Source organism: Arachis ipaensis, chromosome B7 (genome assembly GCF_059453495.1).
Source record: "Arachis ipaensis isolate K30076 ecotype BB chromosome B7, ASM5945349v1, whole genome shotgun sequence".
NCBI classification, from domain to species: Eukaryota; Viridiplantae; Streptophyta; class Magnoliopsida; order Fabales; family Fabaceae; genus Arachis; species Arachis ipaensis.
In genome coordinates this window covers 82354399-82379162 of record NC_142442.1, presented here as the reverse complement: position 1 = coordinate 82379162, position 24764 = coordinate 82354399, and the positions used below count along the sequence as shown (strand labels likewise).

Below are 24764 nucleotides of genomic sequence, written 5' to 3'. Positions count from 1 at the left end.
TATCCTATTTGATTTTCAGTTGCTTGGGGACAAGCAACAATTTAAGTTTGGTGTTGTGATGAGCGGATAATTTATACGCTTTTTGGCATTGTTTTTAGTATGTTTTTAGTAAAATCCAGTTACTTTTAGGGATGTTTTCATTAGTTTTTATGTTAAATTCACATTTCTGGACTTTACTATGAGTTTGTGTATTTTTCTGTGATTTCAGGTATTTTCTGGCTGAAATTGAGGGACCTGAGCAAAAATCAGATTCAGAGGTTGAAGAAGGACTGCTGATGCTGTTGGATTCTGACCTCCCTGCACTCAAAGTGGATTTTCTGGAGCTACAGAACTCAAAATGGCGCGCTTCAAATTGCGTTGGAAAGTAGACATCCAGGGCTTTCTATCAATATATAATAGTCCATATTTTGCCGAGTTTAGATGACGTAAAAGGGCGTTTAACGCCAGTTCTACGCTGCTGTCTGGAGTTAAACGCCAGAAACACGTCACAAGCCATAGTTGAACGCCAGAAATACGTTACAAACTGGCGTTCAACTCCAAGATTGACCTCTACATGTGTAACATTCAAGCTCAGCCCAAGCACACACCAAGTGGGCTCCGGAAGTGGATTTATGCATCAATTACTTACTTCTGTAAACCCTAGTAACTAGTTTAGTATAAATAGGACTTTTTACTATTGTATTAGACATCTTTGATCAGTTTTATGCTATCTTAGACTTTCATGGGGGCTGGCCATTCGGCCATGCCTGAACCATTATCACTTATGTATTTTCATACGGTAGAGTTTCTGCACTCCATAGATTAAGGTGTGGAGCTCTGCTGTTCCTCAAAGATTAATGCAAAGTACTACTATTTTTCTATTCAATTCAACTTATTCCGCTTCTAAGATATTCATTTGCACTTCAACCTGAATGTGATGAACGTGACAATTATCATCATTCCCTATGAACGTGTGCCTGACAACCACTTCCGTTCTACCTTAGATTGAATGAGTATCTCTTGGATCTCTTAATCAGAATCTTCGTGGTATAAGCTAGATTGATGGCGGCATTCATGAGAGTCCAGAAAGTCTAAACATTGTCTGTGGTATTCCTAGTAGGACTCTGGGATTGAATGACTGTGACGAACTTCAAACTCGCGAGTGCTGGGCGTAGTGACAGACGCAAAAGGAGGGTGAATCCTATTCCAGTATGATCGAGAACCTCAGATGATTAGCCGTGCTGTGACAGAGCATTTGGACCATTTTCACAAGAGGATAGGATGCAGCCGTTGACAAGGGTGATGCCTCCAGACGATTAGCCATGCAGTGACAGCGCATCAGACCATTTTCCAGAGAGGATTAAAAGTAGCCATTGACAACGGTAATGTCCTTACATAAAGCCAGCCGTAGAAAGGAGTAAGACTGATTGGATGAAGACAGCGGGAAAGCAGAGATTCAGAGGAACGAAAGCATCTCTACACGCTTATCTGAAATTCTCACCAATGAATTACATAAGTGTTTCTATCCTTATTTTATGTTTATTTATTATTTATGTTCGAAAACTCCATAACCTTTTGATATCCGCCTGACTGAGATTTACAAGGTGACCATAGCTTGCTTCATACCAACAATCTCCGTGGGATCGACCCTTACTCACGTAAGGTTTATTACTTGGACGACCCAGTGCACTTGCTGGTTAGTTGTATTGAAGTTGTGAATGAAAAACGATTTATTAAGACGTGCGTACAGAATTTCTAGCGCCGTTGCTTGAGATCACAATTTCGTGCACCACTTCTTCTTTTCTTTGTCACTCCTTCTTTTAGTTCTACTTTCTTTTTTACCTTCTCGCCCTTCTTTTCTTTACTCTATCACCGCCCTTTTTCTTATTCATTATTTTACCCTTATGCTTCCTTAATTATTAACCTGCTTCTTGAAAGCCTAGGGGTATATTCAAGCAAGAAAACCCTCCTCTCTAACTTTCATTAATCCATTACATCCATACCAAGTAACACACTATCTCCTCTAATATCTTTTTTAACAATATTTTTGTCTAGCTTAGTAAATAAGCTCATATTTGTCATCCTTATAATATTCTCTATCTCCTTATCATCCTCCGATGTTAGACCTTTGCTATCGCGATGCCCAATCCAATTCTTATTCAAATGCTTGGGAAAAGCCTTGATGACGTTATCCTCATCTTCTTCATTCGGACTTCACGTTTGCAATTCAGTCCCTTAGACCTGTTCCACTTACACCTTTGCACCTGCTATGTCCCCACCAACACCGTTAACATTTACCGCACTTCTGGATATGTTCTTAGCCCTTTTAGAAACTCTAGATGCTTGTTGATGATATTCATGATGTGTGGTTTGCCGAAATATTGCCATCCAAAGTTCCTAGATTTTCTCTACTCATAATATTCACCCATGTATCCCTAACCCCTCTCTCTCTCTCTCTCTCTCTCTCTCTCTCTCTCTCTCTCTCTCTCTCTCTCTCTCTCTCTCTCTCTCTCTCTCTCTCTCTCTCTCTTCAATTTTTTATTTTCAAATCTAATACGTTTTTATTAAAAAGATTGTGAATTGTGTTATGTTGATGTAATTATTTTTTAAAAAATATCAATTTATTTTATTCATTTAAAAAAATCACAAAGATGTGAATCTAAGTTGGAACATGGATGAAACACATGCTCAAAATTTTGATGCATTTATGAAAGGTTCCCACAACAATTAGTGTGTAGTGGAAAATGAAAGATAGACGATGACTATTAGTGATTATAATGACTTAGAAACTCATAAACATAAAACTGGCATAAAAAAATAACCAAAATTTTTTGAAATTATTATCAATTTTTTACTTAGTTCTACACTCCCTATGCTCGTATCACCACGGGCACAAGAGTGTACTTGGATGCATATGAATATTGGTTCTTGATCTTGATACGGTGGCCCTTTATCCTGATATCTTGATTTATTGTTCTTTATTCTAATATATGGTTGCTTGATACTCAATGAAAATTTACTGAGTTCTTATTAAAACTTAATAGTAACACACTTATGGGTGAGAATTGCAATATGTTAGGGATAAAAAACTCTAGAATTCTATTTGTACTCAACTACTAGTGGTTTCTATTAAACCCAAAACATTCAAGTAAAATAAAATAATATTTGATGTATCCTAACATGATCTTGAACTCCAAGCATATTGTGGTGTTCCTTTCTTTAAATATTTTTCTGACTTGTCGAATAATTTCTCCTCTTTGTTGGTAAGTCTTTTTTGCTCCCCTTCTCCTAATACAAGCAAAACTGTTAACGAATAGTTAATCCATAAGCAATCTTCCTTGTATACATTAAAAAGGTTAAAATATATTTAGAAGATTATGTATTAATATAGTATCTAAGTATATTTTATATTTATTTAGTTTGATATTAGATTAATTTTTTCATTGTAAATAGATTGTATTATTAGCTCCTAAATAAGTACTCTTTATTGTAGATTCATATATTAACATTTGAATATCATAGTTATTTTTAAATTATTACTCTAAATTCTAATAAGATAAATGACCATGTGAGTAACTTAACACTTTACATATGTATTTTATGTAAACATTTGACAAAGAGCGTATAGAGGGGATGCTTTTTTAAAATACTGTTAAAATGGGTAAATTTGTCGGATTAGACTATTTATCCGTTTAAGTTGGCAAGTTTTTACCTATAAAATCAAACACATTTAAATTTCAGACTAAATAGATTAAGTCCGATTTATCCAAAAATATAATGGATTAAACGAGTTAGTCTGTGAACTAACCGAGTGGCTCGTTAATTTTTTTTTTTGTATTTTAAAAAAATTAATAATTTTTCTAATTCAACCTAAAGATCTAACCACCATTTTTTAAAAAAAAAAAAAACTATTTGTTTAAAGTTTTTTCTTTCAAAAGTGACTTTTTTGCAAAAATTATTTTTTAATTAAAACCGAATTTGTATCCAATTTTTTTCAAAAATAAAAAATAAACGAACCAACACGTATAATTGTCAAGTTGACCATAAATCCCAAACCTAAAAATTGAGACTCATAAATAAACAAAAGTAAAATGGATCATTCCATATAATCTGCAAACTTAGATGGGTCAAATTTAAATAGGTTAGACTAACTCATTTGACAACGCTATTTCAAATCTCTTGCTGCTTGTTTAAAATTTTTAATGGTATATAATTAAATTAAATTTTAGTGTTTGGAATGAATTAGTAAAATTATAAAATTGAATTGAATTCCAATGTTTAGAATGTTTATCAAATGAATTAAATTTTTATAATGGACAACTTTATCCTTTATTAATATAACATCATATTTAAATAATAAATATACTTATTTATTAAATTATACAAAATAATTAAAAAAATTATATTTTTTAACTAAAATTTGTTCACCTCTTTTAAAAAAATAAAAGTTAAATTAATCTAAATATATTAATTTAAAAAATAGTGTTATTAATTAAAAAATTAAATGGTTCTCCATGGTTGATTTCAATGACAAAATAACAACAAAAAAAACAAATTTGAACTATCAATAACCAGCTTATTGATCGGTCTAATGACATAACAAATAAAAAAATTAGTTATTAACAACAAATATAGTAGTTAATTAATGGTATTAAAATGGAATAAATCGATGTCACTTTTTGTTAGTATCATGATTGACACAACTTCACTTAAAATATTCAGACGTAACAAATTGGCAAATACTTGGTGTCATTAATCTAAATTAAATACATAAAAGTTACATGTGTAGATATTTTTTTAATCTACATAATAGACCTTCCAAAAAAAATAGGTATATATTATATTAAGTGAGTTGAAAAAAAGAAATAGAAATGAAAGTGGTGAGAGAAGAGAGAGTGTGTGTTAAAAGATGGAAGGTGTTGAGAGAAAGTGAGTGTAAAAAGTTAAAAATGAGTAATTAAATTATAAAAATATTTTAGACATTTTAAATTTTAAATGAAATTTCAATAGAATAGAATTTTAAATTGTACCTATTTGGATTGGAATTGATTTTAAAGGAAAACAATGAAAATGAATTGAATTATCTAAACTAATTTAATTATTTTTGTTTCAAACACTGAAATTGAATTCAATTTCTATGGGAATTGAATTATAAGAGGTTTTCAAACACCTTGTTATGGTAGCCAAGGGTAATGCACTACAAAAAAAAAAGGTTATTACGGCGGTTATTTTGGGTAATTACGGCGGTTATAACCGCCATTATGACCAAAACTGGCGCCTCCAAGAAACGCCATTATTCTGGGCGCCATTCTGGTTATTACGGCGATTTTTGAGGGTTAAAATGGCGGTTTGTAACCGCCATTATTTCCGCATAAAATGGCGGTTTTTGAACAGCCGCCGTTTTTACCAGGATGTTGTGGCACCTCTTCCGTTTAAAATGGCGGTTAGAAACCGCCGTTTTTCCATGATAACCGCCATTTTTTCCATGTTATAATGGCATCTTTTGCGTTTAAAATGGCAGTTTCTAACGTCGTTTTTACCAAAATATAATGGCATCATTTTCGTTTAAAATGGCAGTTTTTAACTGCCATTTCTACCAGCGTATAATGGCATCGTTTTAAATTAAAACGGGGGTTTCTAACCGCCGTTTGTACCTAATTATGATGAAAATTTTATGCTTTTTAAAATAAGATTGAAACCACTAATTTAAAGTGATATTTTCGAAACTCACTTAAAAATCTCATAATAACCAAAAGGTATAGCCATAAATCGAACATCATAAGATGATTTTTAATTCATACATGATCCAAAAGTCATAATCCAAGTCATAATTGAAATGTCATAATCCAAAAAACAAAGTATCAAAATAATCCTTAACAAGCATTGACTAATTCTGACTTATAATTGTCTTAACATATAATCCTTAATATACGTCTTAACATATCAAGCTTCCTTGTTGCTTGCTCCAGAAAACCTACTTCCTAACTCTTTTGGTGATGGAATCTCACTCTCCTGATCCAATCCCTACAACAAAAATATAATTATTATGAGCACAAGAAATACAAGAAAAATGCATATATTAATAATAAGTGGATAATTATGAATTTGAATTCATCTAAAAAATACATATAAAATGTTACTAATAATACTACTAGTGCTAGTTGTTAATTAGCTTTCCCATGTGCTTGTTAACCATAGCAGCGATAAAGAATGAAGCCTTAAGATCTTTCTATTCACTGATGTATAGAATCATTTTCAAACAAAGCAATAACAGCAATAACAACCCTTAGTCAACAACCAGCAATAACACATGCTCATGCTCACCTATTACCATTAGCTGCTTCCTACTTATGCCTATATGCCACAAACATTGATAAATCTTTTTTTTTTCACTTTTTGTTAATCAATTATAATTTAGAAGAAAATCAGAACGGGAAGTCAAAATCTGTATTCATGAACAGTTTACAATTATTTCACTCAAAAGTACATTCAAATAGCCAACAGTGACCATGACCGAATCTTAACTTGTTTTGGAGATCAAAAGTATTCATGAACAGTTTACAATTATTTCACATCAAAAGGAAAAAAAAGAGGGAATTCTATGATGAATATGAACACTACTACTTGGGGGAGAAACCCTAATATTGCTCTACAAAGAGATGCTACTTCTCAATTAGCCCAACTACAACTGTTGCAAAATATGTTGCAAATCATGAACGCAACACATTTCTTAACATGGGGAATAACCCTAATTTCCCCTTAGGAAACCCCAGCTTCAATAATTCTTATCTTAACGGGTCAAACATCCTTCAAACTGTAGAACCTTTTGGCTTGAAAAGTGAAGAATATAGATCACAATCAAACCCTACTGGTCTATTATTATCTCAATCAGACTACAGTAATGACTTCTTTCAACATGGATTGTCAACAAATACACGAGAGCTTGAATGCTATAACAAACTCAGCAACACTACTAATCAAGCAGAGATTAATCCACTGTTTACAATTATTTCACATCAAAAGGAAAAAAAGAGGATAATTGTATTTGTACCTGTGAAACTTGTTGAGTAGGGAACATTCCAGCTAATTGTATTGGAATTTTACCTCATTCCTTAGAAGCAATATAGGAGACTAGCGCTTGCAATTGCGCTTTAACGGTATCCAACTCTTCTTGCACATTTGGACCACAAGTAGATGATGTTCCAACATCATTTGAAGAACCTAAATTCATTTGACTAATCCTTGTAGTGTTGTTCTTGAAAGCAATTGTTGGAACAGCTCCCATACCTAAACCTCGAACACGACCAGGGTGCTCTTTCCCAAAAACTACTCCAAGAGCATCAAGAGGAGAATTAAGAGTTAATTCCATCGGTTGTTGGCTGCTATGTGCTTCAATCTTCTCCTACATGTATAAAAAAAAGAAAAAATCAAAAATAGTATTATCTTATAAAAAAGAAAGAAAAAGAAATACAAACAAGTTACTTATTACGCTTTAGTCTTACCGCTATTTCTTTAGCTTTTTCATTAACATAACTTCCATCTGTTTTCTTGTGAGTGATGTCCCACATTTGAACCCTACTAACTTCTTTTCCCGTCTCTTCCGTCTAAAATTTAAGAAAAGTAGAAAGACTCGATCAAAAAATAGAAGCCTACTAACTTCAATCATGTATATATCATTCATAAAATTATTATTTGAGATAGATTAGATATGCAGAAAATTAAGAGATGATGCATGCATTATATTTGAGATAGATTAGATATGCATGCATTAATTGATTACCAATTCAGCCCTTCTTCTTGCAATTGATTTAGCACCTGAAGTATGAGGAATTATTTGTTTTTGCCGAATTTCTTGATTCCTCTTACAAAGTTTCTGCAAGTTAAATTTGGACATAATTAAATAGAACCAAACATGCATTCAACATATAACAATAATAATGGTTTCAAGAGGGCAAAAGAGTGCAGCACTACTGCATGAGAAGCTATCACTAGTTCATTACCAACTCTATATAAAATAAAATACAAGAGCAGGCAGCAGCAATATCTGCTTCATATAAGGCTTACCTGAGTTTCAGGTTTCAAACGATATTCTACAAATAAAGCCCATTGATCAGGAGCAATATCTTCTGGTGCATTATTTATGATCTCGATTTTACTCAACCTCGGATCATAAAAATCATTCCAAAGCTTTATCCTATGTTCCCTCCATTTTTTGCCAAGTGATTGGAGCAAAAATCGTTTGGCCAAGTTATCACTCACTTTGAAGCAAAATCGAGCCTTGACAATTATAACAAAGAATATATATTAACCAGCAAATATAACTAAATAATGGCAAAGAAATAAGCTTTAGAGTTTGAGTAATCTTCTTACTAGGAAAAAAATATTCCATTGATTTTCAAAAAAGCTTTTGGAATGTCTGACCACTTTTCAAAACTGATTGGAAATGCTACACAATCAGTGGCCAATTGCCCACAAACTCCTGCAAGGAGTCCAGCTGCTTCTCCTATTGCTGCATGATGTTTATCAAAAGTGACAACTATACGCAAACCTTCTGGCAAATTATGCACATCCTTCACTAATAAATGAAGGCGTGTACTAGCTCCGTATTCATCTAAAATAGACAAATGAGTATAAATAAATAAGTAAATGAGCGACTAAAGAATAAAATAAATAATTTTTAAATAATAGACACTATAGAATTGACTTAATAATAACTTTACAACTAAAGAATAGGGCATGAAGTTGAAAGAAAGCACCATAAATATAATCAATCAGGATATAACATGTTCTCACTATAGTAGCATTCAAATTGCACTAAATCTAGAAAAGGAAAAAAAGAATAAAACAGAACAGATCAATCTGGATCGATGTTAGTTTTCCTGCTAAGGAACTCTCTCACTGCACATATCTTACAGATATTACAATCCAAGTGATTCAGGTGGAAGATAATCAAGATTGAAGCAGTGAAGTACTTACAAAATTTTACATAGACACAAAAGGTTCATCCAGATATTAACTTCTTTTCCTTTTCAAATGAATAATACCCATATACACCCATGGAATTCTAAGTTCACCAAAAAAGGACCATGTAGAAAGAATGTAAAAATAAAGCTGATCATTTTCTGCCTTATGTTTTCTCATCAAAAGCATATTTTCAAGTTCATAATAGCCCAAGTAATTGAATGTCAACATATATAAGTACAATTGTTCAAACTTAGTTTTAACAAATCTGAGCATTGCATGTGGCAATTAAGGAAATACAAAAGAAAAGAAAAACGAAAATATATTGAAACCAACAGGTGGGAAAAGGAATACATCAAATGTTGAATCAAAACACTGAACTTAATAAAATAAATAATTTCTCTGCTATAATGAAATTTATCACCAATTGCATGTAACAAAGCAAAGCATGATCCCAAAACCCAACTATAAATGAGTACATACAATAATAATGTTCAGTATCTAGCTTTTATCATCAGCAAAATTCCACATATGCTAATATAGGAAACAAGTATATATATATATATATATATATATATATATATATATATATATATATATATATGACATGTGTGTCTAGAACAGGAAGGCATTAACTGGGAGAAACACTACTTAAAATCAGGAAAAGAAGCAGATATGGCGCACATGATGCCAATATTGTATTCCACTGCTACAGTCTTATTTAATTAAAGCCCTAAAATACAGTTTAGTTAATGTTAATCTGCTTTAATTTTTTGGGTATTGCTGGTAGATAACTTAGTCGGACAGAATTCTGAAGGAATCATGGCTGCTTAATTAATATATAATAATTTCACACACTAGTATTCTCTAAACCAATAATGTGTTTGTTCTTTATTTTAGGTTCTGAATGCTTCTTGCTTTTTGATAATAATAACATAATAAAACATCTATACATACCTATGGCATCAACAGTCCAATAATGTTTAGATTCACGTCCACGTTTACGTTTAGGTTTGAATGGATGCTCAGAAGAATTTGAAGCTGCCGACTTGTCTCGGGATGAACTTGCAGCTGCTGCTGACTTGTCTCGTGAGGAACTTGCAGCTGCTGTCGACTTGTCTCGGGAGGAACTTGAAGCTGCTGACTTATCCCGAGAGGAACTTGAAGCTGCTGACTTGTCTCGGGAGGAATTTACAGCTGCTGCCGACTTGTCTCGGGAGGAATTTGTAGCTGCCGATGTCTCTCGGAAGGAATTTGCAGCTGCTGCAGACTTGACTTGTGATGCATTTGAAGCTGCCGACTTGTCTCGGGAGGAATTTGCAGCTGCAATTGACTTGTCTTGTGAAGAATTTGCAGCTGCTGCTGCTTTAAGTAGATTCTTGTACCTCTTTTGCTTTGGCATATCTGCATAATAGATCAAGAAATTCAGGAAGTTACATATCTTCAAGTTAAATTTGAAGACCTAGTAACTAGTATATATCAGTAGGCACTACTATAATGTATAGATAAAATAATTTCATACCATAAATATGAATTATAACTAAATGATAGTTGGAAATAAAATAATAGTTGGAAATAAAATAATTAATAAGTATAGATAAAATGTGAATTATAATTAAATGAAAACTTAAATATAAATTTCATACCATAAATTAATTTAACCTACTAACTATTCCGACATGTGTTTGTCTTCTCCAATGTCATCATCTAGTAGTTCATCATCTACCTCATCTCTTAACAATGATAGATTATCACCATTTTCAAATAAAGAATCCAAGTTTTGCTCTAACCATGGCTCATTCTCACATGCTTCATCATCTTCATTTCCCCCCATATCATATGAGTCTCTTGGCTTCAAATGCACGACAACACTCCAATCTTTATTCACTTCATCATTGACAAAATACACCATTCGAGCTTGTGAGGCTTCAATATATGGATCATCCTCCTCTCGGTCACCACTGTGTATTACTCGTGAAAAATTAACAGAAGTAAAACCCCAACTATCCTTTCTACAGCCTCATTCTCTAGTGGTGTCAGCCCATTTACATTTGAATAAAGTAACTCAAAATCGGCCATTGTAGTTTAGTTCTATAATATCTTCTAATTTGCCATAATATGACAAATCAGCATTCCTAACATTAGCATCACTAGCGCTAGCAACACAAGGAGTTGAAGACATTAAGAAAACTCCACTATTCTGGGTCTTTAACCCATTGTCTCGATTGGTAGTTCGAAAGGAGAACCCATTGATACTAAATGTAGAAAACCTTTTGGCATATCGTGATGGACCCATTGCTAAGTATCTCAAATCCTCATGCACAGTATTCATAACGTCTGGGTTCATAAGCTATTATGATAGAACAATATATTAGTTATTATATCCACAAATACTGCTCAATATTAGCAAAAAATATCACTTTTCTATTTACCTGCGTAGGAAACCAAGTAACAAAATCTTTGTTAACTCTTTTTTCTATCTCTACATTTGAAGGCCTTCTATCCTTAGATCGTCTTCGTACAAAATCTTTGAAGTCACTGTCAGATATGAAAGTTTAACTCTAACTAAACAACTATTTTCACGTAAATAAAAAACATGTACGCAAATCCTTAAGTACTTACTCAATGAACGGTTTGACATATGGACAATTTAGAACCACATAGCGATGTGCTTGTTTTTTTCCATAGGTGACAACTCAAATACTGTGAAAGCTCCCTTAGAGTTACCCATTTGTGGAAAAAGTGAATCAACATGTGTATTGTAATTACCATCCGGACGATCATCAACACGTGGTGGCCTATTAAATCTTGTCTCAATCCCTTCTAAGTATCGAAAGCAAAATGTAAGAGCTTCTTCAGCCACATATCCCTCAGCTATAGAAGCCTCTGATTTGGCTTTGTTTCGTACATAGGACTTCAAATGTCCTAAATACCTAGTTTGTATAATTGGCTTTAGTAAGCAAGATATAACTAAGTGACAGGTTAAATGAACAATGATTGAAAAGAGATATTTACCTCTCAATAGGATACATCCACCTATAGTGTACTGGTCCTCCAAGTTTTGCTTCATCAACTAGATGACAGGTTAAATGAACTATGATTGTAAAGAAAGAAGGAGGGAACAACATTTCTAAATGACAAAGGGTAAGGATTATTCGAGGTTGGAGCTTCTCAAGTTCTGTAAGACTTAAGCTTTTAGAGCACAACTGTTGAAAGAATGAAGACAACTCTATTAGCACTGTAGCAACTTTATCTTGTAGCACATTACGTATAGCAATGGGTAATAGTTGCTGCATAAGGACGTGGCAATCATGGCTCTTCAATCCAGAGAGCTTTCTTTGCTTCAGGTCAACACACCGTGAAATATTACTCGAGAGACCATCTGGTACTCTAATATTCTTTATAGTACGCAAGAATACATCTTTCATGGAATTTGACATTGTGAACAAAGATGGATGATATCTCCCATTTTCATCTGGCCATAAATCTTTCCTTATACCCATTTCTTTGAGATCCTTACAAGCTTTGAGATTATCCTTTGACCTTCCAGTCTCATTGAGCAAAGTGTATAACACATTGTCGCAAACATTCTTTTCAATATGCATGACATCTAGATTGTGGCGCAATAAGTTAGACTCCCAATAAGGAAGATCAAAAAATATGCTTTTCTTCCTCCACATCCCCGATTCATCATCTTCTTCAGCAACTTTTCGTCGAGTCCTCTTACCTTTACTTGCCTGTAGTTCCTTCCCAAATGAAACATTGATGCCTTCAAGTTGTTCCAATATTTCTGACCCTGTTAGTACTGCTGGGGGATCCCTCAACTCAATTTTTCCATTAAATTTTGCACGACTTAGCCTAAACTTATGACCCCTTTCTAAGAAACGGCGATGCCCCAAAAAACACCATTTTCCACCATGCTTTAATCTATATGAATCAGTGTTAAAGTTACATGTGGGACAAGCATATTTACTGCGTACGTTCCACCCAGATAAGTTACCAAGGCCTGGAAAATCACTAATTGTCCACATTAATGCTGCTCGCAATGTAAACATTTCATTCTTGAACCTATCTAATGTTTGAACACCATCATGCCACAACTCTTTTAACTCTTTGATAAGAGGTTGTAAGTATACGTCTATGTTGTTCCCCGGCATTTTCTCTCCTGGAATAATCATTGACAAGATTAGTGATGTTGGCTTCATGCACTCCCATGGAGGTCGATTGTATGGAATAAGCACCACTGGCCAAACGCTATAGTTTGTACGCATAGCTCCAAAGGGGTTGAATCCATCAACTGCAAGACCAAGACGTACATTTCGAGGATCTTCGGCAAACCTATCATGAAGTAAATCAAATGTCTTCCAAGCTTCAGAATCCCGCGGATGCCTCATCTTCGAATCTTTCTTTTCTGCCAAAGCATGCCATTGCATTGATTGAGCAGTCTTAGAACACATAAATAATCATTGAAGTCTCGGTTTTAGTGGAAAGTATCGCAATATCTTTGTCGGTTTCTTCTTTTTAGCATCGGTCCATTTAGATGTCTTCCATCTTTTGCATTCTTACAAATCTTCATCCTCCCCCCAATATAACATGCAGTCATTAGGGCAAGCTGGTATCTTGGTATAATTAAGCCCTAGTTTGTTTATGGTTTTCTTGGCCTCATAGAATGTATTTGAAATCTTGGCATTTCCAAAAGCATCTTTTATTAACTTGAGGATTTCGGTCATGGCTTTGTCGCTTATTCTATATAAGCACGTTATGTGGTACAAACTAATCAAGAAAGACAGTTTTGAATACTTTGTGCACCCTTCATATAATGGTTTATTACCATCTTCCAACAACTTATAAAATTCTACATTTTCTCCACTATGCTCTTCATCTCCATCTCCATCTCCATCTCCATCTTCATTCAAGTCAGATCCAGCGACTCCAAACGCGTCATTGAGAATTGTTACCATTGGATGCTGAGATGTCGAATCATCTTGTACAATATGACTAGTTTGATAAACTTGTGACCCAACTCTAACTGCTTCTTCACCATGCCAATACCAAACTTTGTAGTTTTCTGGAAATGGCTTGACTATTAAATGTTCAAAAACTTTCTCTCTTGTTTGCCACTTGCGAAAACCACACACCGGACAAGGACATTTAATCTGAAGACCCGCGAGAGACCGATGCTCAAAAGCAAAATCCAAAAACTTGTTTAAACCATCTCTATACTCATGCGTGGTTCGTGGTTTTCCAATCCACGACTTATCGATTGACATGACTAAGAGGGACTACAAATAGGGATTTAAAAAAATTAAAAGTCTATATATATTCTAAAGGTAAGAAAATTATTCTTGTATGTGCAAATTAGATATTAAACAAATACTTAAATAGTATTCTAAAAGAAACTATAAAAAAAATTATAATTACCTCTTTCAAATGATAATTTTGTGGCTGTAACAGTGACTTTGTGAATTTTCCTTCTCAAGTAGTTGTATATATGATCTAAAGAAGAAGCTGGGTAAGTTAAGAAGCTAAAGAAGACATTACTCATCAATCTGAAAAACAAAAATAGTATATTAATCTCACATAAAAAATTATTAATTGCCTTTTAATTTTATCATTTAAAAAATGTATTTAAAAAAAAAAAGAAAAGAAGAAGAAACAAATAATAGATCTGGAGGGAAATAAGGAGACTAAGGTACCTGAAATATCAGCAACAACAATGAATAGCAAGTAAATCAATGAATGGGAAAAAAAGTAATAGCATTAACATAGTCTATATTAATAATGAGAAACTACTACTGTCTCCTATTGCACTAAGCATTTATATATTGATATATGTGTTACATCAAAGAGAGATGCTGGACTTATATATTGAGATAATTTTACAAAATGTATAAGAATCAACACTCAACAGATTCTATAATTAGGAAGCACAAGGAATTTTCTTTTTGCTTAACAAAATATTATTATTAGTTGAAAGACAGCAAAGTGTGCTTTCTATACTCTTTTAAAGAAATATTAGTTAATAGTTATACACTCTTTTTGGGAACGTTCAAGTCATTAAATCATTTATAAATAAATATATGAGAAAAGACGTTTAAATATACACTTATAATAAAATTTAGTGATTTAAAAAAAAAATACACACGTTCAACTTTTTTTTTATATATTTTCCCAATTCAGTATATATGATAAAACTCTCCACAATACTTGAATTTGAGACGTTCACTAAGAAAAATAAGTATAAAAACCAATTAAACCGTGTCCATGCATGATTGGCATATAAAAAGTCTTCAGTTGTTGGTGTATAACATGGATAAAATTGTTTATCTTATCCTAATTAATGATCCTCTAATAAATCTATTTCTGTAAATGACAAAAAGGAGAAGCTAGCTAGAAATAGGTATGGTATGGTATGGTATGGTATGGTATGGCTCACAAGTCACAAATGTCTAGTCAATAGAGTTATAGCCCTAGATGAATGAAATTATCAAAGTCACAAGCGTAATGTTCAAGTTAAAATTATCTAATTATTAAGGGGATGCAATTTAATTTTTCAATTTATGTTCAATGTTTGGTTATTCTACTTTTTACTAGAACAAGAACAGGAGGAATATTTTTGTGTGTGTGAATGAATTAATGCATGCCAGCTTATTGCATATGAGAGCTCTAAATTAAAATAATTTGAAAATGCTCAAATTAAATAGAATGCACTTTAAAATTGACTAGTTATTAAAATAAGTTAGTTATTTCATTTTTTTTTCCTTTTTACAATATGTCATTTGAAAGCATTCAAGTTGCAGTGAGTTATTAAAATCAGTTTGCAATTGAGTGCAACAGCAACAACTATAATCAATGTCAAATTTTGACTAGTTAATAAGCTCAAAAACTGCAGCACAGATTAGATTTTTCATGTACCTAGTAAACTTATTTGTTTATTTGTGTAAGAAAAGTACATGAAATAGAGGAGATTATTTTTGATAAATTATGTGTAAGAACATAAGGAAAACATTGCCTTTGTACCTTTATGAAAGTTTTAACATTGTGTATCCTTTCCTCAATAGGCTGTATCAGTTCAGCAAACTGCAAAGTAGAGAAGGATCATATAAGGAAACTTCAAACCTAAAAGCAAAAGCAAAGCCTGAAGAGATGAGGGAAAGAGGCTCTTTTGTGAGTAAAATCCATACACCAAAAAATTATAACTTGGTAATAAGGTGATCTTTCATCTTATAGTTGAAATTACCAGTTAACAAGCTCCATTATACAATGTTTAAATCAATGAGCTCCTATACAATTTAATAGAAAAAATTTTGTAAAAAAAGTATAATTCCCAAATTTTAAAACTGAATTTCTCTACCAAAAAAATTTCAAGAGACAAAAAATTGAAGTACTTAACAGTTTAGTCAGTTGTAGCATGATACTCAGTTTCACTACTTTATATTTTGCACATTGACTACTGAAAATGAATATATTGTCTGGAATTTGAATTCATACATACTCTTCTGATTAATCTGAGCAATTCGAAAATAATTTGACTCAGACACCAATAATAAGCTACAAGAGTTCAGTGAGAGAAGATGACACTGAAAGAAGGGGAAAAAATAAAAATGAAAAAATCAAAGCCTAATTGTTTCTTTCTTGTTTTAGCACTCAAGTCTCAACTAATGAATGATCATGTCTTGGAGGCTCTTCAACCATGACTTTCTGCAACACAAACCATACCTGATTGAAATTGAAGACATAGATAGAAAAAATTCACATTTTCAATAGAACTAAGAGGATAAAAAGAATATGACAGGCACAATCAAAGAGCAGGAAATGACCATCAGAAATTACAATTTCATCAATTTTGGCCATAACCCAATTAAAAATCACAATGGTAACATATGATTAATCCAAAGAATCTAACCCGGCAAATTGACCCAAAACATAAAGGAGTTGAAGTTTAAAACCAACACAACAATGAGAAATCTACACAATACTCCACAATATCCCAAGAGAAATCACAATGAAACAAAAGAATATGACAATAATCAGGCACACGAAGTAAGAACCACTTAAATCAACCAGGAATAAACTTAGCACATAAACTATCCATCATCAGGAAAATAAGGAAAAAAACTTAAGAAGCATATTTACCAAATATCATAACCCTGACCAATAAGTTGCTCAGAAATTCCCCAAGCAGAATGCCAGGAACAAAGTATAGGAGCAGAGGAAACTAAAAACCAAATAAAGAAAAACTCCAGCCCCAACATCATTCAAGAAGAAGAGTTAATGATCTATTTTTTCAGGATAATCTTAAACAATAAGAACGCAATTAAACTCCATGAACAGAATGCCACAGGCACAAGCACAATCAAACGGCCAGAAATCAATGAATACAGAACAAAGCCCTACTTCACTAAGCTTATTCAGTCTGAACTCATTCATCAATTCACTATATTAAGAAATAGCAGGATGAATTAACTAGCAAAATCCATAACAATAATAAGAGTGGCAGCAATTGAACCATTGACACATGCATCGAAGTAAATACATAAGGAAAGAGAAAGTGAAGTTACCGTCAATCCAATATCTGATATCGTCAACTAGTTGAACACAAGACCCGATCGGCGTCAATCACCCCCACACCAACGTCAATGGAATACTTCAACACAAGCTCCGATCGTGGAGCTGCAGAGAAACAAAACCCCTCCCCCAAAAATGAAGAAATCAGTAACTGGCGGAGAGGGAGAGGTACCTAGAGAACTTGAGAGGGAGCTGTAGAGAAACAAATCAGTAACTGGCGGAGAGGGAGAAGTACCTAGAGAAGTCGTAACCGGTGGAGAGAGGAGAAGCCGAGAGGGAAGAACGGCGTTGTCGGAGATCGAGAGCGAAGGGAGAGAGAAGGGAGATCGAGAGCACCGTTATAGTGTGTTTCGTTTAAGGCTAGGGTTGCAATTCTTTTTTTTATATATGTGTGAAAACGGCGGTTCAAAACCGCCATAATCACCTAGACCGCCAGCAAACACAAAGTTAATTATGGCAGCAACCAAAAATGCCATAATAACCGGGTATTACGGCGGTTCTTGAAAACCGCCGTAATGTCAATGCCATTTTAAACTCTTTTTTTTGTAGTGATGGTTGAGGTCAGAGATGGATCTATCTACATTGTTGTTGGGGCACTTGTCGCTATTACAATTTAAAATTTTTTGAGTAGTATATGATAATAATATTTATTTGTCCCCATTAAATGATTGAATTTGACCCCACAATAATTTTTTACTCAACTTCTGTATTTAATAGTCAATTTAAGAATTTTATATTAGATATTAATTAGAAAATAATCAATTCTCAAATTAAATGAGAATGGTGTTCTTTCTTAGAAATTGACTCGAAAGAGTATTATTTATCTTCATTCGAAATTAGCTTTAGTTTTTTCATAGCAACTCCATTAATTGAAAGAATTTTCTCAACTATGAATATTAGTAATAAATGACTTCTAATTATATGAGAAGTGAATTTTTAAATAACAATTTAGTGATATAAAAGAGAGACATTTCGAATTTTCGATTGTATTATTAAGAAAAAGATTACTTAATTTTTTTTTTAAATATAAAACCTAAAAACTAGGATTCTAAATTATATGTTATTATTTAAATTACTATTTTAGCATTTTAATTTGTAAATTAGATATTTTAAAGACTAATTATATTTTACGGTAATAAAATATAATTATAACAATAATTATGCTATATGTACATAAAAAATAATCACTTATATAAAATATATATTAAAATACAAAGTATATATTAAAAATACATTAAATAATATATGTTCTTGCCTGGTTTTGCCGATGTATAGGTCGTCCTCCAGTAAATGTTGGCAAGCTCTTCTGTCAACGTGAGCTACACGTCGGCAATGAGAAAAACAAGGGGCTGAGTACTTACAAAAAGCACTTCGACACTCAAGTAAGTGAGTGAGTAATAAGTTCTTTTTTCAAATTATGACCTGAACAAAACTTCTTACCATTCCCTTATATTAAGAGGTCAGGAATAACCGTTGCCTTTCCGAATAATTGTATTTTGATTAGAGAGTGAAACCATACTTGACATTTTTGGTGTGGATTTCAATGGCCGATCTTGTAACGTTGGTGGCCGAGCTGTAGTTTTCATGGCCGAGTTATAGCTCTGTAAATGATGTATAACAGTCATATTATAGCCCTCAAACTTAACCTTGTAGCATTTTTTATGAAATAGGTTGAGCTTTTTAAGAATGAGTTATAACTCGGCATTTTGATGCTGGTAAGGAGCCCCTAGTTCAACATGTTTTACTAAAAAGGGGAATTGACAATAAATGCGGCAGTTTTTATTTTTTTAAAAGAAAGTGAGAGGTCTTGTCACTAAAAACTATTTGCGGGCTTCATTGTTGCTTTATTATCATTGATTTTTGTGAAAAACAACGGCAGAGATCCTTTAGGAACTAAAAAGTGAAGAGGGGTTTATTAAATTCTTTTAAAAGTATTTTGGAAACTTGTAAGTTCTAATTAAGACTAGTTTGGTTTTATTGAAAACGTGAATTTAAAGAGGCAAGGATGAGTAAAAGAGGTTAGCATTGTTTTTCATTTCTTTTTATATTACCGTTTTGTCTGCTTCCTTTTTCTTTGGGTAACATGGGGGAGAAGAAGGGAAAAGTTGTTTACAAGATTGAAGATGATTATTCGTATGACTGGGTTAATGAGTCCGAGGCTCGTTGTTTGTTGATAAGGGTAGTGTAGGTGAGATTGATTCGTCTAAAGTAGTTAGGGTTGGTTTTCGCATAGAATTACTGCCATGCATTATGGTCGAGCGAGTATTTCATAGAAAAAAAGATTTTGTTAAAAGTGGGTCTTTTGTAATAAGCTCGCAGATGACATTTAAGTATTTTGTTAAAAGTGGGTCTTTTGTTTGAAAAGATCGGATTACTTGTTATACTACAAGTAAGGAGTCACAATGTAACTTTATTGCGAAGATTTTTAAATCGATTGCTAACCTTAAGCCAGCAATGAGTGCTTCGTACTCAGCCTGGTTGTTGCTTGCTTTGAAAGAGAAACATAAAGAGTGTTCCAGGACTATTCCATTCTGATCTTCAAAGAGGATGCCTATCCCTGACCCTTGAAGGTTGGATGCCCCATCTACATACAGCGTCCATTCTAATTGTACATCCTCAAAATTAGGTGCAGTGTACTCAACAATAAAATAGCTAGGTACTATGACTTGATTGATCCTCGTGGTTGATATTTGACAACAAACTCAGATAACTCTACCGAACACTTGATTAATCTTCCAGCCAACTCTGGTTTCATCAGTACTTGATGTAACGGTTGGTCGGTTTGAACGTTGATAGTGTGGCTCTGGAAATAAGGTCGGAGTTGCCTGGCTGAAAAGACCAAGGCAAGGGCAAGCTTTTCTATGTTTGGGTAGAGAAGCTCAGCATTTTGTAAGGACTTGCTTATGAAATACACTGGTTGTTGTACTTTGTCCCTTTCTGTAACAAGAACAGAACTAATTGCATAGTTCTTGATAGATAGATAAAGATAAAGTTCTTCTCTGAGGTTTGGTTTTTGTAAAATGGGAGGTTTTGAAAGAGTGTTTTTTAAATTTGAAAAGGATTTTTCACATTCTTTATCCCTTGTAAATTTTTTTTTCTTCTTAAGGGACTAAAAGAAGAAAAGATTTTGAGGCCAAGCAGGGTAAGAATTTGGACAAGGCAGCTAGTCTTCCTGTCAGGCACTAGACCTCTTTGATCGTCTGTGGGCTGTGCATGTCCAAGACAACTTGGCATTTTTCGGGGTTTGCCTCTATGCCTTGGCTGGTCAGCAAAACCCGAGGAATTTGCTCCCGTGGACTCCAAAAGCACATTTTTCAGGATTCAATCTCATGTTGTATTTTCGTATTTGTTCGAAGATTTCTTATAGGTCAGCCACGTGGGAGTTGCCGATCTTTGTCTTGGCGACCATGTTGTCAATATAGACTTCAATGTTCCGACCAATTTGCTTGGCGAACACCCTATCCATGAGTCTTTGGTATGTAACACCTGCATTCTTAAGTCTGAAAGGCATAACATTATAGCAATAATTACCACATTCAGTTATAAAAGCAGTTTTTTCTTGGTCTGATGGGTGCATAAGGATCTGGCTGTAACCAGAGTATGCATCCATAAAACTTAAAGTTTCAAAGCTAGAAGAGCTATTAACCAAGGTATCCATTGACGGTAAAGGATATGCATCTTTGGGACACGCTTTGTTCAAATTGGTGAAGTCAATGCACATGCCCCATTTGCCGTTGTGTTTTTTTTACCATGACCACGTTGGCTAACCATGTTGTAAATCTGAGTTCTTGGATGAATTTGGCATCGATGAGCTTTTTGGTTTCTTCCATAGATTCCTGTTTCTTTTCACTTCCGAGGTTGCGCTTCTTTTGAGCTATAGGTCGGGCCAAAGGATTTATCGCTATATTGTGTGCTATGACTGAGGGATTAATGCCTGGCATGTCTACTGGTATCCAAGCAAAAAAATCAGTATTGTTTTGAAGGAAGACGACGAGCCGGTCTCTTTCTGTGCCCTGAATGGTTGGTCCTACAAAAGTGAATTTTTTTGGATCATTTAAGATAATCTTTTCTAAGTCTTCATTTGGTGTAAGTCTGTCTTGCAGCTCAGCACGGGCATCTAGCTCAGCCAATAGAGGTTGGTCAATTGACTTGTTGATGGCATCGACTTGTGCTCCTCTGTTTCTGCGGGGTACTGATAAACCACTATTTTACGGTTTATTTTGTATGGAATTGAGTGAATTTTATCAACTATTCTTACACAGATTCATATAAATTGCATGGTTTTATAAATCCTTCCGAATTTGTGCTATGATTGAAAACATGCTTCTTAGGCCTTAAAATTGCTAATTTTTAATCCTCTTTTATTACCATCGATGCCGTGATATGTGTGTTAAGTGATTTCAGGTTTTCTAGGGAAGGAATGGCTTAGAGGATGGAAAGGAAGCATGCAAAAGTGGAAGAAACAGAAGAAATTAAAGTTTTGAGCAGCTGGCCTTGACGCGCATGCATGGATAACGGGTACACATGACCGGTGCAGCAGGCAAGCGACGCGTACGCTTGGATGACGCGTACGCATGACCAGGAATTTGTTCAGCGACACGTACGCGTGACGAGCGTCACGTGCCTCAGTTACGAAAAAATGCTGGGGGCGATTTCTGGACTGTTTTTGGCCCAGTTTCAAGCCCAAAAATGAAGATTAGAGGCTGCAGAGTGGGATGAATCAAGGGAATTCACCATTCATTCATTCACATTTTAGGTTTAGATGTAGGCTCTCTCCTTTCTCTAGGTTTTAGGGCTTTTAGTTTTATTTCTTTATTTTCCCAATTTAGTTTATGAACTCTTCATGTTAGATTCAATTTCCTTTTAATGCAATTTAAGGTATTTCATGTTTATTGCTTCTTTCTTCATTTGTTATTATTGATTCCTTGCAATTGTTGGTCTTAGATTTTATATTCTCTTATTACTTTTCTATGCCTTTATTTTGTGCTTTCCAAGTGTTTGATAAAATGCTTGGGTGGATTTTAATTTAGTTTTTATGTTCTTGACTTGGATTGATTATTTAGAGACTCTTGAGTTATCAAAAGTCTTTTGTTGATTGGTGATTGAAGATTGGCAGTTAGCTTGAACTTCACCAAAGCTACTCTCTCACTATGAGTTGACTAGGACTTGTGAAGTCAAGTTGATTGTATGCACTTGACCTTCCTCCATTCGTTAGAGGTTAACTAAGTGAAGGCAATTCATATTTACCATCACAATTGATGATGATAATGAGGATAGGACTTCTGATGAGCGGATAATTTATATGCTTTTTGACATTGTTTTTAGGTAGTTTTTACTATGTTTTAGTTACTTTTTATTATATTTTTATTAGTTTTTATGAAAAAATTACATTTCTGGACTTTACTATGAGTTTTTGTATTTTTCTGTAATTTCAGGTATTTTCTGGCTAAAATTGAGGGTCCTGAGCAAAAATCTAATTCAGAGACTGAGAAAGGACTGCAGATGCTGTTGGATTCTGACCTCCCTGCACTCAAACACGTTTTTTTGAGGCTACAAAAGACCAATTGGTGCGTTCTTAATTGGGCTGGAAAGCTAACATCTTGGGCTTTCCAGAAATATATAAAAGTCCATACTTTGCCCGAGATTTGATGGCTTAAACTGGCGTTAAACGCCAGCCAGAGACCCTTTTCTGGCGTAAAACACCGAAACTAGCACCAAAACTGGAGTTGAACGCCCAAACTGGCACCCAAGCTGGCATTTAACTCCAAGAATGGCCTATGCATGTGAAAGCTCCAAAGCTCAGCCCAAACACTCACCAAGTAGGCTCCGGAAGTGGATTTCTGCACTATCTGCACTTAGTTACTCATTTTCTGTAAACCTAAGTTACTTGTTTAGTATAAAACCTACTTTTAGAGATTCATTTTGAACTAATGACATTTTACATCTCATATTATATCTTCTACGGCATGAGTCTCTAAACCCCATAGGTGGGGGTGAGGAGCTCTGCTGTGTCTCAATGGATTAATGCAATTACTATTGTTTTCTATTCGATCACGCTTGATTCTGTTCTAGGATACTCACTCGTACTTCAATATAAAGAATATGATGATCCGTGACACTCATCATCATTCTTAAATTTATAAACGCGTGCTTGACAACCACTCCCGTTCTATCTGAGCTCAATGTAGTCATTGGGCGACAGCTTGAGTGCGTATCTCTTGGGTTTCTAATCCACGAGTTTGACTTGCATCTCCTAACAACAAAGCATTCAAATCCTTGAGATCAGAACCTTCGAGGTGAAGGCTAGAACAAACGAGCTTTAAACTCATAAATGTTGGGCACAGTGACAGTGTGCAAAAGGACAGAGAGGTCTTATTCCGACACGAGTGAGAACCGACATATGATTAGCCATGCGTTAGCTGTGCCTGGTATTTTTCATCTGAGACGAGAGATCCGACAGATGATTAGCCGTACAGAAGCCATGCCTGGACCATTTTCACTGAGAGGAAGGATGGTAGCCATTGACGATGGTGATCCACCAACATACAGACCGCCATAGAAGAAGCCATGCGTGTTTGGAGAAGAAGACAGTAGGAAAGCAGAGATTCAGACGACAGAGCATCTCCGGAACCTCAACCTGTTCCTCATTACTAAATCACAAGTATCATTTATTTCATGTTATTTACTTTTCATAAACAAAATCATTCATATCATTTGAATCTCCTGACTAAGATTTACAGGATAACCATAGCTTGCTTCAAGCCGGCAATCTCCGTGGGATCGACCCTTACTCACGTAAGGTATTACTTGGACGACCTAGTACACTTGCTGGTTAGTTGTACCGGAGTTGTGAAAAGTATGATCACAATTCTGTGCACCAAGTTTTTGGCGCCGTTGTCGAGGATTGTTCGAGTTTGGACAACTGACGGTTCTCCTTGTTGCTTAGATTAGGAAAAATTTATCTTTTTTGGTTTAGAGTCACTAAATTTGAGTCTTTTATTCTCTTTTCAAAAATCTTATTTTTCTTTATTAATCTTTAATTTTTCTTTGAGTCTTTTATTATTGTTTTTGTTAAAATTTTAAAATTCTTGTTTTCTTTTTCTAGATTTTTTTGAAAATTTTTAATAAATAGATAAAAACCAATAAACTAATAATTGAGTCTTCTGTTTGAGTTTAGTTTCATGTTTTAAGTTTGGTGTCAATTGCATATTTTTATTTTCCTTCAATTTTTTGAATTGCATGTTTTATTTTTCTTT

At 34.0% G+C, this 24764-nt stretch overlaps 2 pseudogenes; both read right to left on the bottom strand.

The window, feature by feature from the left end:
* Window positions 1–5922: 5922 nt before the first annotated feature.
* Window positions 5923–10342, bottom strand: LOC148553172 (uncharacterized; annotated as a pseudogene).
* Window positions 10343–11558: 1216 nt separating this feature from the next.
* On the bottom strand, window positions 11559–14210 carry LOC148553171 (uncharacterized; annotated as a pseudogene).
* Window positions 14211–24764: the final 10554 nt, after the last annotated feature.